Below are 16,863 nucleotides of genomic sequence, written 5' to 3' on the forward strand. Positions count from 1 at the left end.
TAGCATTTTCCACAAGGGAGAAATTCAATCCTTGTGTGGCTCTCTATGTAAGGGTGAATATCACCCTCCCTTCCCCCACCATCCAAAAATCATAGGTTTGGTTCTGCTGTGTGTATGTGTGGTTTTGCAGAGTAAAGACTGAGAAAGTAATAAATAAAAAGCGATCTCTTGCCCATGCTGTGTGAAACCAGTCTGAAACTGACCCTCTAAATAAATGCCATTTATTGACCAATCTAAGATTATTACAGCAAGCTGCATCAGATAGCATTCCATAATACAGGAAAGTACACAGTGAGCTCAGGCATTCAGTTAATACAGCGGTGAAGCAGCCCATATGCTTTGGTTAAAATCTCTTTACAATCAATCAGGCTCAGTTCTCTTTTTTAATTATGTTCTGTGCCTAAGGAACAGCAAGTTTTTCTGCTGATCTGAGCCATATGCAACCAAGAAAAGACTAGGGCAGGGGCAGGGCCTTCAGAACGCCCCCTCCTATCTTCACAGAAGTCATCCAGCTCTCAGTCACCCTTTGCAGAAGATAGCTGGGACAGGAGTTGGGTTCTGTGGGGGGAAGGGACACAGGACTCTTGAACTTGAGCTAAGGAAGGAGAGTTTATCCACCTTACAGGGAACGGAAAGGACAAGGGAGGAGTGAAGTTACTCACTCTGAACAAACAGGAACCACCCTAGAACAATTCAAACAGCAACAAAGCTGTGGTCACCCATTCAGAAAGTGAAAAATTAATGTCCTTAAGGTTTCACATTCAATCTTTACAAGACAGGAGTGCATTGCAAGACATGCATTAATCAAACGGGAAGGGTAAACTAGCTAAGACTGGCATTTACAGTCACACTTCAGGTTCTCCTGGGAAATCTTACCAGGGAAATGACAAATCAACAAGTACCAAGAAGGGTTTAATAGTCCCATGCAATTTGGTAAGAATCTCTCTTGGAAAGTCTGTTTCCTTTTGTCTTTCTGTCAATTTGCATTAAGCATCAGGTAGAAAATGCTGATACACAGGAAAAAAAAAACAAAAAACGTACACCAGCCACAGCCACATTGAAGAATAAACAAGCCAACACACAGCTTTGCAGCTGCGTACTTGGCAGAAGTTCACATGAGAACAGACAGCTCTAGGCTCAATCGTGGGGTAGAAATGGTACAATATGAAAACAACAGCACAGCCCAAGATACAGGAGAAATCATAACAGTGTAAGTTACCTTGTACAGGTTCTTGCCAAAGAGTCCCACGACCACTGAGCCAACCTGGAGCTGTTCAGGTGGAGGTGCTGCAGTCCCTTAGCAAACAGCTGCTAGCAGTGGCTTGCTGTGCCTTTAGTAATCTGCTGTCAGAATGCTCACTAACACTAGGTGCAAATATACAGAGGGGTGGAGTGCGCTACTCCACCAGCCCTGTCAAACTATTTTCTGTTCCTGGACTTGAGGGACACTCAAACCTGTTCAGTTACATCCATTTGCTTCATTTTCCCCCCTGCTGAGTTCTTACACTGGGCTGTCCCAGCAACAATAAATTCTCTCTTCTCCTGCGAATAACAACTGTTTGCTGAACACTGTTTAAAAAAGCACAGTTCTCCCTCACATTGGCAAAATAGGCCGAGTGAAAATTATTCACTGCTTTTCTGTTCAGGGTAGATGAGATGGATCTTAAATTTCCATCTGGAAAGTGCAATCATATTTAGCAATTTAGAGCATTGTGAAATATTAACTATTTAATCCTTATGATGCTCTTAGGTAGGTATTTCTTTTCATACATAGACTTTGGGACAGGGACTGTCTTTTTGTTCTGGGTTTGTACAGGGCTGAGCACAGTGGGGAACTGGAGCATGACTGGTGCTCCCACAATACAAAATAAGTATTTCCTGTTTTACAGATGGGGAAAGTGGAACACACAGGAGTGAAAAGATTCACAGAAGGACACACAGCAAGACAGTTTCAGAGCTGGGATTAGAACTCAGAGGTTTCAGTTTCTCGGCCCCACACATAGAGTATTAGACCATGTCGCTTCACTTAAGCAACAGTATAAAACCAGGAGCTCGATGGTTCTTCAAGCCGTAGTGGTGTGACATACAATGTGAAAATTATCTTGAGTTATTACTGGAGTGTCATGTGGGAGCATTCCCAGAGGTTCTCTCTCACACTCCCTCTGCAGCTCTGTCAGGATGGCCCAGATAACCTATCAATTTCAAGTGTTCAACTCTATTAATCAGCTTGCTTCTAGCACTGCAGTGTCTGTGCAATACCTGATTTCAGAACTCAGCTAAATTAGAAAGCTAATGCATGCCATACATTTCTTTCCACGTCCCATCTTGCTCATTTCCCTTTTATTATTATTCTTGATACAGGAAGAGACCCCTGGTTTAACTTCTATGGTATCCTGTCCCCAAGAGTGTCAATGCCAGAGGCTTCATCCACCAGAAAACCACACAAGTGAAAATCCCGCATAACTGTGTAATATACCCTTGGCCCAAGTCTGTGGGAGTGGATAGGAACACATCCTGATCCCTGAGGTGATCAACCCATACAATGAAGCATGTGGATTGTCATTTCAACACAGCTAATGTCACTTCAGGTGTTGTTTTTGTTAAAAAAACAACACTTTTTAAAAGCTTTTTATAACCTTACTAAGCTATTTGTCCAAATAACACTGTACATCCTGGGCTTACAACCCCACAGAGAACATAATTTGATTGTTGTGTCAAAAGAGAGGTTTTCACTGGACAGCAATTTGGAAACCTCTTATTCAGAAGTGAATGGTAAATTGAATACAGAGTTACAGTATAAACCAACTGCCAAATTCTAGTTACATCCATTAGAACCCGTCAGTCTCTGTTTGCTTCACTTGGTCTCCATTGGCTTTAGTGGGATGACCATTAGCCCCAGGAACCTGGCTACTTATGAAACCTAGCTGGGAAGCTTGAACCCCAAGAGGCCCTGGGGGGTTTTCGCCTTCTTCTGCAGCGTGGGGCACGGGTCACCTGCTGGAAGATTCTCTGCACCTTGAAGTCTTTAAACTATGATTTGAGGACTTCAATGGCTCAGACGTAGGTTTGATACAGGAGTGGGTGGGAGAGATTCTGTGGCCTGCGTTGTGCAGGAGGTCAGACTAGGTCATCATAATGGTCCCTTCTAACCTTAAAGTCTATGATTCTAACTGAAAATTTTCAATTAGCATGTGCTGTGTGGCTCTCTGTACTTGCCCAGGGCCGGCTCCAGATCCCAGCGCGCCAAGTGCGCGCTTGGGGCGGCGTCCCAGTGGGAGGGCGGCAGGCGGCTCCGGCGGACCTCCCGCAGGCATGCCTGCGGAAGGTCCGCTGGGACCGCGGCTGCGGTGGACCTCCCGCAGACGTGCCTGCGGAGGGGCCGCTGGTCCCGCAGCTCCAGTGGAGCATCCGCAGGCATGCCTGCGGGAGGTCCACCGGAGCCGTGGGGCCAGCGGACCCTCCACAGGCATGTCTGCGGGAGGTCCACCGGAGCCGCGGGACCGGCGACCGCTAGAGCGTCCCCTGCGGCATGCCGCCCTGCTTGGGGCGGCGGAAATCCTAGAGCCGTCCCTGTACTTGCCCTATATTATCAAAGAGCCACTAGGTATAACTTAACATTTATTAAGTTGGGAAGGCAGCGTATTGTCCATTCTGGGAGAAATGCCACAAATTGGATTTGTTTTCTCTGTTCTGAAACAGAATGAAGACAAACATTTTGAAATTTCCCATAAAACAATTCTGGGGAAAAAACTGAAATGTTTTTTTCCAATAAAATTAAAATGCTTTGCTCCACTTGGACATGTCATTTTTATAATACAAATTTTTTAAACAAAAAAAGCTGTTTTGAAATGAAAAACAAAACTTCTGTTCCAAAAATGTTGAAACTGAATGTTTTGACGTTAAAACAGTTCATGATTTTTTTTCTAAAATGGGGAGAAACATACATCAGAATTGACATTTCCACAAAGTGTTTTGCTTTTAGCAAATTGGCAGTGTGATGGAAAAAATGTTATCAGAAAATTTCTGAGCAACACTAACATTTATTCCCTGATTTAAAATCTAGGACAGGGCTGGGCAAACCTTTTGGCCCGAGGGCCACATCTGGGTATGGAAATTGTATGGCGGGCCATGAGTGCTCACTTAATTGGGGGCTGGGGTGCAGGAGAGGGTGTGGGCTCTGGGGTGGGGTCAGAAATGAGGTGTTCAGGGTGTGGAAGGGTACTCCAGGCTGGGACCGAGGGGGATCAGGGCTGGGGCAGGGGGTTGGGGCATGGGCAGGTGTCAGGGGTGCAGGCTCTAGGTGGCGCTTACCTCAAGCAGCTCCCAGAAGCAGGGGCATGTCCCTCCTCCGGTTCTTACGCGGAGGCACAGCCAGGTGGTTCTGCGCACTGCCCTGTCCACAGGCGCCTTCCCTGCAGCTCCCATTGGCCATGGTTCCCAGCCAATGGGAGCTGAGGGGGCAGCGCTTGGAGCAAGGGCAGAATCCGGAGCTCCCTGGCTGCCCCTACACATAGGAGCCGGAGTGGGGACATGCCACTGCTTCCAGGAGCTGCAAGGAGTAGGGCAACTCCTGACCCCTCTCCCTGGCTGGAGCGCCGGAGTGGGGCAAGCCCCAGACCCTTCTCCCCAACGGGAGCTTGAGGGATGAATTAAAACGTCTGGAGGGCCGGATGCGGCCCCTGGGCCGTAGTTTTCCCACCCCGATCTAGGATCTTACCTTGCAATCATTTCCTTAGTTTTTAAGTCTACTTTTTACTCTATCTTGACTTAGGCAAGTCTCAGTTAATAGTAAGCACTGAGGTGAAGCAGAGCAAGGACCCTGGATTTCCACACCACAGTCTTTTTCAGAATTCACTATATGTTATCCAAAAAATAATGTTGACTGTCATCTGCATCATCATGAATAGCACACTGAGACAAAACCAGTCCCTGTCTCTCTGTCAATAAGCAGGACATTCTTTGCATTCAGCCTCTAACCCATGGTATTTACACTATAGGCTGTTTGCTTTCTTTTATTTACCAAAGGATTTTCATTTCACCCAGGCATTTTTCCTCACTGTGTCACTGGATTTGGTTTGATCTGGGTGGAACTCGTATAACATTTTAATCTAAATGCTTGTTCATTTTCTGCTTCTCTGCAGACATCAGTGGCATGAGGCAGTGGTTAAATCTGCTTCCCTTATCAAACTAATCCTAATTCCTCCCATCTTGGAAGCGAAAGATGGAGTTTGGATCGCTCAAAGATTCCCAGCATGTTCACAAACAAACTGATCCTACATAGGGTGACCAGATGTCCCATTTTTATAGGGAGAGACCCGGTATTCAGGGCTCTTTCTTATATAGGCATCCATTACCCCCCACCCCCACCCCAATTTTTCACACTTGCTGTCTTTTATCTTTTATTTTATCTTGCTGTTAGGTCACCCTAATCCTACAAGGTGCTCAGGTCCTATATACACTGAAGTCAATGAAGTTACGCCAGGGATGAATCTACCTTGGTGAGGGCCCAGATTTACTTCTTGTAAATTCAAAGCCACCTTTATGAAGTTATTGGAATTCCCACTGGCATAATTGAGAGCAAAATCTACTTTTATTCCTGTTAAAAGGGTTTTATTTTTCACAGACATCTCTTAATGTACCATTACCCACTGCCAGACCATAGCTGCTTCTGAGAAATATTTCAGTACCGCTTTTATTACCCCTTTTATATCCAATTCAAAGAGATTCTAAATATTCATACACTGAAAGAGATAGGAGCTGATATCCAGTACAGACCAATGGCCCATCTAGTCTAGTATCCTGGTTTTGATAGTGGTTCCTGCACAATGCTCCTAATTATTCAGTTATTTACCCTCAATAGAGTGTCTGGGGGGAGAGAGGTAAGTGCAGGGAGAATTCCTCCTTGAAGAAAGGAAACTGTGTGCTGTCCTGGCACAATGGCTTCAATTATCTCCCAGCAATCAAAAATGCTGCATTTTCTATCAGGAATTTTGAATGAGACTGTCACTATTGAAATCTTGTCTAGGAGGTGCTTCCCAGAGCAGCTCAAACTTGTGCATCTGACAGCTTCATAAACCGTCCTGTTAAATTATAAAGGGGTGCTGGACCATTAATCGACTACCTAGTCATTTTCATTTATTCAGGGCCAAAATTTATGGAGGCAGAAACCAAATGTTTACAACTGAAGAGAGATTTAAAAAGTTAGTCCATTTGTGCACCCATTTTGTTCCCTGCATTATCTGTGATCCTGTAACAGGGCTGGCCCATTGATTTGGTATGGGGGTAGGGATTGTTAACATGCTATTATTCTATTTAAAGCTGATTGAATGAACAGGAGTAAGTAGGCAACAATACATACATACCAACACTAGAGGGAGCTAAGTAAGGAAACCAGGGGAGAATGGTGGAGAAAAACAAGGTGGAGCTGTGATTCAGTTTAATCCTTATTGACTAATTGCTTATTTCAACCAAAGTGCAACACAGGCTATAAATTGTCCTTCCCCCTTCAGTCCAATTGGCAGAGGAATAGGCTGGGGTCATGAGCATCTCACTTCCTCCCCTTCTGTCAGTAGGGCTAAGATTGAGTTAACCCTTGTGTTTTCCAACCTGCATAGGGACCCCAAAGGACAGGATCCTGTGGTGCTGAAAGCCTTCCATCTTCTCTAAGCAAAGTCACTGACCGTGAAGTGAGAGAAGAATCAACATTCGTTGGTCCCTTGATAGATCTCTAAGTTTATTGTGGCATGACTCATGAGTTCAGCTATGAAGTCTGAGTCAACTCCCTACTGATGCTTGTTTAATTCACAATTACTAATGGGCATTACAAAATAAAAAATTTCCACAATGAAAAATTCCAGGTTCACTGAGTTCGAGTGCATTACCACCCAAGATGCCTGAATGGGGCAATCTGTAGGCATTTCTGACACCTGTAGGCGCATCTCGAGAAAACAAGTTAAAATTCCCCAAACTCCTCAAGAGTAACTTAACTGGGATGAATCTGATATAGTTACAAATAGGCCGGCAAGAGGACAATAATTCTATTTCACAAAAAGTTGAAGTTACAAAATGTGTACTCTTTCCTATTGGAATGAAACCAAACCCCTTTGGAAATTTTCCACAAGAAGATATGAAAGAGACAGCCCCAGAATAATTAATAGCCCTGTGGTTAGAGCACTCAACTTGAATCTGGATCCCCCACATCCCATGTCAGTGCCCTAGCCACAGGGATATGGAGCAAATCTCTCTAGACCAATGAATATTTAATTACTTATACAGAAAATGTCTCTCTAACTCAGTGATCAGAGCACATACCAGGGATATGGGAGAGCCAGGTTTAAGTTGAATGTCCTAGTCACTGGGCTATTGACTATTCTGGGGGTGGGTCACTCTCTTAGACCAGGAATTCTCTCCTGGACATGAGAAACCTTCCCCCTGAAAGTGTATTCAAACATATATTCCCAAGAAAAGTTTTGGTATTTCAATTAAAAAATCATCAAAATATTCCTGAGCAGCTTTAGTTACATATTAGGTGATTCCAGTGTCACTATCTACAAGTATTTGAAGGGAGCGTAGGGCTAAAGGAAAACAAGGGGTAAATAAGGAGGCATCACTAGTGATAATGGGCTAAAGCTAGTGGAACTCACTCAGCAATGTCCCCACTCACGTCTATGTCGTCTTTCTACACCACATTTAACGCCAAGGTATTTGACAGGTTTCAGAGTAGCAGCCGTGTTAGTCTGTATCCGCAAAAAAAAACAGGAGTACTTGTGGCACCTTAAAGACTAACAAATTTATTTAAGCATGAGCTTTCGTGAGCTACAGCTCACTTCTTTGGATGCATAGAATGGAACACACAGATGGGATATTTATACATACAGAGTACTTCCCTACTAAAGGCATTAGGATTTTGCCCCATAGGATTAAGAAAGCTAGGAAATTTTATACTGAATATCGGGGGGGGGGGGGGAAACACTTTCACCTTGAGGACTGTTGCCTGGTCTTGCAACAGAAGTGGTAGAGGTGCCATCCTTGCTAACATTTACATCTAAACTTGATAAAGCCCTACAAATTATATTGTAAGAAACAATGGCCTGTCTTTTTCCCAGCTGCAACATTGTTGCTAGGAGAGTGAGACTGGGAACTCCCAGGGTCAGACAGTTTTGTCAGTTGAACATACGCCCCTTACTTAGTATTTAACCCACCCTGGGATAGTCTTCTAGGTACCCAAATGAAATGCAATGGATAAAGTTGCTATAGCTTTTATGCTTAGTGATCCCTGATGATAACCGGAGGAATTTCAGCTTTCAGCAACCAGTTGATTTTTTTTTAATAGATACCATAATAATTGTTAATGATTTATTTTATTTAGACACTGCCATTTAAATAGGTAATGAAAAGCAGAGAATAATTGCTTCAGCACAGGAAGCTTTAGGAAACCAGAATCATCAGTAATTATTGCCATACTGCCACTATTTCTCTGTGGGAACCGAGAGCCAAACTGTTTAGATCTCACTGATCTAAGTAACTTCACTGACCTCAAGGAAGTCTTTTCAGGTTTACTTTGGGGGTAAGAGCAGAATTTGGCCTAGATATTTCAGTTGAAACATGGCTGAAAATAAAAAACATTTGCTAATGTTCTTTAACAAACAGTTTGGAGTGTGATGTTACAATTTCATATAATAATTAATCGTCTCTGCTGTTAAATGGGAAATAGGTTGTTTTCCTCTTCCTCCCCAGGAGAAAAAGTTTTTTTTCTGTTTTTAAAAGAGCGTTACAAAATATAAACCAGCTATTTCTTCATGTGGGAGCTTCCAGAACAGATAAAAGGTTACTGTGTCAGAACCGAAACAGGGAGTCATTGTATGTACAGTTGTTTAGTGGGTGGAACAGGCATTTGTAACCACAATCATTCTCCTGTATGAGCATTTTATGTTCCCACCAAATATGCACTGACGATAACAGTACAATGTTAAACATTTCACTTCATTAATACAGCTTCTGCAGAGCCTAAATAATTATTTTCACCAGCTGTCAGTGCTTTTGAAGCTTCATGACTACAGCGTTCTCTTTCATATCTTCCATCATCCCCCTCAGAATGACACATGAAAGACCCAATTTCTGAAAAAAAATGGCTTACTCATGTCTAGGCTGCAGTGTATCAATCTGCACTTTGCTGAGAAACTAGCTTTTTGGCAAATCGTTCCTATTGAGCAATTCAGCAGCAATATTAACAAGAAGGGTGGGTAACTATAAAGATCATGACTGTTGGTGTGCATGGATCATAGGCACGCGAGCTAAAGAAACATTGAGAAAAGACCAGGTCTGTGAAGTTTAGGATGTGCAAGTACAGTATGGGATGTACAAGAATGTAGGAGTATGGTGTCATTGGAGCAGCATTACTTTCTCAACTCCGCAACTTGAGTCTTCTCCCTACAAGCACATAACACCTAAGAGAGTTCTGTGCATACGGGCACCACAAGACTATCAGCATCAAGGTCCTGACTTCTAACCTGGGCTTTTCTACCAGCTCCTTGTATAGCTTTCGGCAACTCAGTTTGTTTCCCCTTCTGTAAAATTACCCCCATTTTACACAAAGGGATAATACTTACCTGCCTCTAAGAGATCTAGTGATAAACAGTTCATGCTTACAAAAGGCTTTGAAAATCTCCAAGAAAGCAGTGTGCACAAACTATCACAGAATACTTTGCAGAGTGAGCTAATACAGTCAAATGATTCTATAGTTATTTAATTTATGGATCTCTCTTCTACTAGAGTGGAGAACTGTCACTGAAGGCCAAGGCTGCTGGAACCATTTTTTTCCCCTTCAAATATTGGTGTAGTAAGTTAAAGATAATGAAAAGTACAAGACAGTATACACAAACAAGACAACTGTAGCTGTAGTGCACTGGCCAGATGAAAGCTTTATTACTGATTACTTGAATATTTTTTCAGTTAATGGATACAAAGTGCTTTATAAGCAGGAAGATAACTTTGCTACTATTGTTAGGATTTGGGATTTTAGTTTGTCTATTTCTAACACCCCTTAGAAGTCAATGGAACTATGCTGAATTGTTCCAGCTGAGGATCTGGCCCAACGTTTAGACATAATCATAAATAGTGAGTCGGGAGGAATAAGGGAGGACTTACAACTGGGACGAGAAAGTTTTCTGCTAAAGTCTTCCCAATTCCAGAAACTGTTGCTTTCACATCCCAAGGGACATGACACAAGTACTGTATAAAATCCAGGATATATGTAGCTGACTGGGCGTACTCTACTCTTTTGCAGTTTTAAATGCATCATAGATATATTTTTATTTAGTTTTTTTCCCCTCTGACATTTTCTAATAAAAAAATCAGTTAAAAGGGGGAAAAAACTTGCCAATGTACAAAAGTGACATAAAAAGGAACCATAGTATTCTCACATTAATCCAAGATTATATTGCAATTAATGAGCAAAAGGGCATGCCTGATGGCTATAGCTCACTATAAATTCACCAATATTTGACATAAATGTCATTTTTGTAGGGGGATACAATTGCTTTTTAATATACATTTTATGAATGAGTTTAGTATTTAAGGCTGTAAGGTAATAACATTGGCTACTATTACCTCTACCTGCCAGTAGGAACAGTATTGGCACAGACATCACACACAGCTCTGACACAGCTTAGCTCTAACCTACCAGTGCAGCATTTCTGCTGTGTCCTACAGCAGTACTTCTCAAGCTATCTGATGTGGGGGACTGGCAATTTTTTTTCCCAATGTGCCAGGGACTGGTGCCATATTATTATCTTATTCGACGCTCTTATGAGGAAACTCGCCGCGGACCGGCAGCCGATGGCTCCTGGACCAGCACCGGTCTGTGGACCACCACTTTGAGAAGCACTGTCCTACAGTATGCAGAGCTGTGCTCAATGGTGCACTGGTAATTTTGCAACATGGGCCAATTTCCAGTAGGGGCAGAGATGAAAAAAGCTACCAAGCTGATTTTCATTTGTGACCTAAACTGACAGTTGAATTAGAGCTTTGCAAAGCTAGCAGAAACAAAAACAAAAACAGTCTCCTGGCCTACAGATTTAGCTTTTAAATGAAATTCAGTGAAATGACTTTTTGCACTGAGGTGATGAGTCAAGTGTCAAATGTTGTGCTTTGAAGCTGAATCTCTCTCCTTCAGCATAGCAGTAATTGTTTCAGTTCAAGTGCTGATTGAATCTCAATATAGTCCAAGGGAGACTTGCAGCTGGATTTGATGCTGCAATGCTATTCACCGGATCTTTTCTAATGCAGCACAGCCGGTTGTATTTTCTGAAAACTAAGAACCTCATAGCTTTTCTCTTTCCTTCATTTTACCTGGATTGTCTGAACCTTAGCTTCTCTGTAATTACTGGGTTACTGTGCCACAAACGAGCAGTTGAGGTTTCTGTTTTGGACAGGAGCTAATTTAATTTTTCATTTTACACACTATCCTTTTGGCAACCTGTCTGGAGGAGCCAGAACTTATCATGTATGATATTGAAGCCTGAGTGAAATGGCATTACCATGGGTTCCATATGTTTGGGCCTGTTTCTTGTGGTGATTGTGTTGAAACAGCAACATTGAAAGTCAGAAAGCTTCACAACCCAAGAGGCTCCTTAGATCCCACCTACTACCCTCTACTATTATATCCTGGATACTTATACTTAAACTAACACAGGAAGAGCCTCCAGTCCCATTTCCTTTTAGGATAGATAGCATTAAGGGTGGTAACTTCTCAAGTGAAAAGCCTTTTCTTTACTGATTCCACAGACAGCAAAACTTTCCACTCCCACAAAACCAACTGGATACACCCATGAGTCAGAGCTGAAGTAAAGAGAAATTTTGATCAAGCCCCACCTATGGGCTGCTGATATGCTTCAGAGATTCAAATTCCCAGGTGCCTAGCTGTCTCTCTGGGGCCTTATGTCCACCATTTAGGCACCGCTAATATTTTTTCAGAACTAGCACTCAAGTGTCATGTAACCCTGAAGGCACCCAAGTCCCTACATTTCTGCTTACAGGTACGTGCATAGCCACCTAAGCCCTGACACCACCCTCAGCTAACAAGCAACTCAGAGCTCTAGCTCACACCAAAGTGTGGGAGGCGCTCTAGTGGCATTCTCAGCCTAGATGTGGGAAAGCTATCTTACCAGCTGAGCATGATCTGGTGTGCATGCTCCAAACATGCCTAGAACCGGATACTTGTCAGACCCCACCGCAGGAGGGCTGGATGCAGGCCACAGCACCTGCTCAAAAGACAGCCCGGGGCACAGAGAAACATAGCAAGGGTGAGAGAGTATTGAGTGTGGAGACAGGGTATATGTATGTAGCAGCTGGGCCAGTGCCTGCCAGCACTGGTAGATAGACATGCACTAGGTCTGCTTGAGCTAGCACCCTCAAAATAGCAGTGTAGCCATGGCAACGTGGGTAGTGGCTCAGGTAGCTATCTAAGTACAAACCCTCCCAACCCACAGGGTACATATTCGGGTGGCTAGTGTGAGCCACTGCGGCCACTATACTTTTGGGAATGGGCACCTCAACAGCTCACCTAGATTAGGGGACTAATTTTGGAGAGGGGTTGCAGCTAAGGAGTCTCAGTAGAGCTGGGGGGGGGGGGAGGTGCCTATCTCTGGCCTATCAGCTGGGCACACCAGGGTCATCAGTTTAGGCACCTAAGCCCCTCTCCTTAGCTGTTCACTCCTGGCTAGCTTAGGTTGCTGCCATCTAAGGATCTCTTTCTTATGCACCTAACTCTCCCCATGCCCTCACAGGGAGCCTGGGCATCTAGCTTAGGGCTGAAGATTCCACTAGGAGGCAGACAACACTGAGCAGAGCAACACCAAACTATCTTTGAGGATCTGGGCCTCAGTCATTTTCTCTCACACAATCTACCCCAATAATGTGCTGCCCATACTGTAACATGGGCCTCCTGCAACACCGCCCTCCACTGAAGACATGGATGCTGGAAAGTGAGTTTTCCCATTTCAACAAAGCCATTTGTATGACAGTGGCACCTACAGAAATTGTTCAGTACTCCCTCTCATTGTGCAAGGCACTGTACATGCATACAGTAAGAGACTATCTGCCTGCCAAGAACAATATAAATAGAGAAAGGTGGGAGAAAGGAGCACTGTTATCTGCTACAGAGGAAACGAGGGCCAGATTTTTAAAGAAATGTAGGTACCTAGAGATGCAGATAAATGCCTAGTGAGATTTTCAAAAGCACCTTGGCATGCACAGGTGCCTAAATACCTTTAAAAATCTAGCTGAGAGATTAAGAGCAAATTCTCTCCTACCCCAGAGCTTTGCTTGTTGTAGTATAACTCTCAGACCATAAGGTTCCGTCCCACCACTGACATGCATCCCAATGCTATATATTTCCCCAGGAGTTCAACTCTGAAGACATACAGCTACGGCAATCCATCTGATTGTGACTGCTTATCCAGAGCCCTGGAGAGGTGCTGTCAGTGAAACCAGGGTCCCAAACCAGCTAGGTAACCCACACCTTGATTAGCACATAGAAGCGAATGTGGATTGGGTAAAGAGCAGAGAACATGGGAGTTATAGGCTCACATTAGCCTGCTTAGGTGCACTCTGTCTTCAGGAATGCCCCAAACTGAGTGCATTATAGATGTACAGACTGGAGGTAGAAAAACACATTATACAGCTGACCTCAGTTATGGTTTGGATTGAACGCGTTCTGTAGATGCCCCCAAATATTTTAGTACTGAATGAATTTAAACCCCAGCAATTACATTAGGTGTAACTGAAGCATTGACACATCCCAAATTATAGCAAAATACTTTTGTAACATAGTCACAGCTGCTTCCTTCTAGACACACGTTGGCTGCATTGGACTGAAAATGAGATGCATTATTACAGTCACTTAATGGTTACAAGCGTGAAACAGGGTTTTAAATATTGTAATGAAATCCACACAAATCCAGGCTCCCTTGGCAATAGACACTCCCAATAATAGGAAGTGGCTTGAATACCTGGGCCAGCAAACACCATTTATTCCAGAAAAAGCTAATGAATCAGCAAGTTTATGCTTAGGAGAGCACATCCCTCTACCCACTGGTGAGCATGTCTATCAATCTGAGCTTAAATGCTTATATTAGCAAATTGAGGATAGGCAAAGATTTAACTGCTTAGAAACAATAATACTGTTTACTAGCATTTTCAAAAGGAAAAAAAGTTTCTTTGTGTCTTTATAACTACTTGTTCAGAGGAAGGTGAGTTTTCACAATTACCATTTTCTGAATGTAATGAGGCATGTTTTGCACCCCCACTCTTGAATTAAACTTCTCACCCCACAGATTCACAGCTTGGGTAAAATCCTATCCCCACAGGGTTCAATGGGGCCAAGATTTTACCTCTTGTTTAAGGGATGGCCTCAGTGATATAGTGATACACTCTTACTCCAGCAAACTTCAATACAAGATTAGGGATGGACATTCTAAAATACCAGACACATTTCAGTCAGCATGGTCTGGAGGAAAACTGAGGACAATGGCCCCAATAGTACAAAAACTTATGCCTGTGTTTTAACATTAGAGAGTATTCCCACTGAAGTCAATGAGACTACTCCCATGCATAAATGTGTGTTGGGCTGGGACCACTGTTGGAAATGAGGAGTTTGAATTCTAACCTATCTCTGCCACCGACTTCCTGTGTGGCCTTGAAAATGTCATCTAACTTCTCTACCTGAGTAGAGAAGTAAATCACACCTAACTATTCTAACACGGTGTGGTTTAATCTTATTACCACTATTAAGATCTTGTTTGATACACTCAGAGTCTTGTTCTAAGCTCTTTGGGGCAGGAAATGCCTCTTTTCGTGTGTGTGTACAGAACTCAGCACAATGGGTCATCATTGCTATGGGTACCTCTGGTAATAATACTACCTGATTTACCCAGTTAGACTTAAATGTCCCAGTAATGGGGCTTCCACCACTTCCCCCAAAGTTCACGCTAACACAGTGGATTTCAACCTGTGACCCACAGACTCCTGGGAGTCCGCAGACTTTCTAAGATTTCCAAATAGGTCTGCACCTCCATTTGAAAAATGTTAGGGGTCTGCAAATGAAAAACGGTTGCCCTAACAAATAGGCAAGAAAAAAATACGTTCTCTACTGCTAGGAAGATTCTAGCATCTAGAAAAGAACACATTAGCTACTAAACTCCCAAGAACACCTACCTTGTTAAGGTGTTAGGTAGCTCAGTTAAGCTGGACCCAACTCCATTTCACTAAATACTCTGTACATTAGCAATGCCTCCATTTAGGGCCAGCAATAATGTGAATGTTATCTTTCTCCCTACCAACCAGGCTAATATATCCTGTCACACCTAGGTGTGTCATGTTTTATATTGACAGAATGTCTATGGTCACATGGTTACTTTGTGCTCCCCTGTCTGTCACATCCACCTGTCTTTTGTTTTATAGTTAGATTGTAAACTCTTTGGAGCAAAGACAGTGTTTTGGTCCTGTTTGTATAGTGGTTAGCACAATGGGTCCTGTCCATTTAGGTACTAGTTCATTACAAATAATAAACAGTGTTTTAAAAAGAGATTTGAGGAGCACCTTTGCTATTAAATGGTGAAAATACACAAATTAGGTTTCTATAACTAAAGCCATTGTTGGGCTTGTAGAAAAAGGTTAGCTAACTCTACAGGTTTTATTTGGAAGGCTATAATCAAAAGTTTTATCTGGGTCTTCCCAGACTGAGTAAGTCCCAAATGAATAAGACCCTGAAAAAAATGAGTGAGTTACAAGACGTTTAAGCCTTACCACTTAAGAAGTGAAAATGGGGACTGAAGCACCCCAGTGGAAATGTTCTTCTTTAATGTGATTGCAAGAGAAGGGAGATGGGGAGGCAAAGGAGATTCTGGCACGTAGATTATTGTTCTGTGTCATACCTTGTGTGAACCATGAGAGAGTTCAGAATTATTGTCACTATGCAACCAGTCAGTAGATGGCAGTGCTGAATCATTAATCTTATGTGCACTGGTGGCCTAGTAAGAATTTCTGAACCAAAAATAGTGTTGCCGAGACAGGCCTGAACTAAAACCCTGGATTTGAACACCCTGACACTTGGGAAGGCTAGTGTCTGAACTCAGATTCAGATTTGAATTTCAGTGCTGCCCCTGATCTGTATAAGGGGCTGTATCTAATCCACTGATCCAGAACAACCCTGAACTTTGGGGTTTAGAATTCAAACCCCCGATATGTGTCTGAATTTGGGAGCTCAGGTCTCTCTCTACTTCTTTGGAAAGTCAGATATATCCCCTAGATCTAGAAAATGCACAACATGCCCTCAGGCAGTGGGCATGCCCTCAGATCCAGTGAATAGGGCATTGGAATGGGAGACTATCAGGAACCCTGCATTCTTTTCAGAACTCTGCCAGACTCACTATGGGACCTTGGGCAACACTCAGCACCTCAGTTTCCCCATCTATCAATAGAGATAGATGCATTTGAGCAAGGTACTCTCCATTTTTGAAAATTTTCACCCCCAACTAAGTTAATGATTGTGTGTGCATACCCCCCAGTCTCTCCCCCAAGCGTCAGGCACACAAGCTCAAGACAGAGTGCTGTTTGGACAGAATACTATGACATCTACACTCTGTGTATATACACATATAATCTTGGTTGTTTCTGCTCATCCTTGTGGCTGGATCCATGCCCTACAACACAGATGCTAAACAAACATTCTGAGGGAGGAAGGGACACCCTGTATATTACTACAAGGGCTGTTCTGCCAGAAATACCATTTTTGTGATAACAGTTCCCCATACCTCTTGCATTGGTTTGTACTTACAGTAAATGTACTAATAAATCAACAGAGGC

At 43.1% G+C, this 16,863-nt stretch overlaps 1 protein-coding gene across 6 annotated transcripts in view; it reads right to left on the bottom strand.

The window, feature by feature from the left end:
* Positions 1-1,376, bottom strand: part of BCAS1 (brain enriched myelin associated protein 1) — a 92,635-nt gene extending 91,259 nt beyond the window's left edge. For 4 of the 6 annotated variants that reach the window (XM_039498451.1, XM_039498455.1, XM_039498449.1 and 1 more), the window contains exon 1: positions 1,220-1,376. The gene's annotated coding sequence lies outside the window, so the exon portion shown is untranslated. The remainder of the gene's footprint in view (positions 1-1,219) is intronic. The other 2 variants (XM_039498453.1, XM_039498452.1) reach the window with 1 other exon arrangement.
* Positions 1,377-16,863: the final 15,487 nt, after the last annotated feature.

This window comes from Mauremys reevesii, linkage group 13, assembly GCF_016161935.1.
Source record: "Mauremys reevesii isolate NIE-2019 linkage group 13, ASM1616193v1, whole genome shotgun sequence".
NCBI classification, from domain to species: domain Eukaryota; kingdom Metazoa; phylum Chordata; order Testudines; family Geoemydidae; genus Mauremys; species Mauremys reevesii.